Source organism: Agrilus planipennis, unplaced genomic scaffold, assembly GCF_000699045.2.
Source record: "Agrilus planipennis isolate EAB-ADULT unplaced genomic scaffold, Apla_2.0 scaffold14, whole genome shotgun sequence".
Taxonomy (NCBI): domain Eukaryota; kingdom Metazoa; phylum Arthropoda; class Insecta; order Coleoptera; family Buprestidae; genus Agrilus; species Agrilus planipennis.
The window spans coordinates 1,659,256-1,659,834 of NW_020442313.1; positions in this window are offsets into that span (position 1 = coordinate 1,659,256).

Genomic DNA, 579 nt, shown 5'->3' on the forward strand with positions numbered 1-579 from the left:
ATTCTTAGCATTAGCCGCAGGCCCATTTGGGTATGGCAATAAACTATGCCAGGGATGAGTAACGTACGGTCCGTGGGCCGCTTGTATTAAAATTTATGTATGAAATCTTTACTTTTTTAAAATTTTATATTTTTTTCTTCTAATGTTTATTATAAATAAAGTTTAATTCCCGTTGAACCGGTTCAAAAACCGGTTCACGTATTTGTTTCGGTTCGGTTCGAGTTCCGGTTCAGCAGAAAAAAAAACGTTCCGGACTCCGGTTCACGGTTCGGAAAAACAAGCCGGTTCGTTCCGGTTTTTGTTCCGGTTCGGGTTCGGTTCAAACCCTTGTTTATAAAAATACATATAAAAATTCGTCAAAAATTAGAAAAAAAAACAGCAATTCTTTTTAATTTTTTTTTCAATACGTCAGCCAATTCTCGTTATCAGAAATCATCTTTAGTTCCGGAACGCGTTCCTCTTCAAAAAGGAAGTACCGGAACGACGTTCCGGAGCGTTCCGGCTCGACAACACCACTGATTGTAATCATACACTACCCAGGGGCATCCCTCTATTCATCCCTGCAACAATCTAGGATGG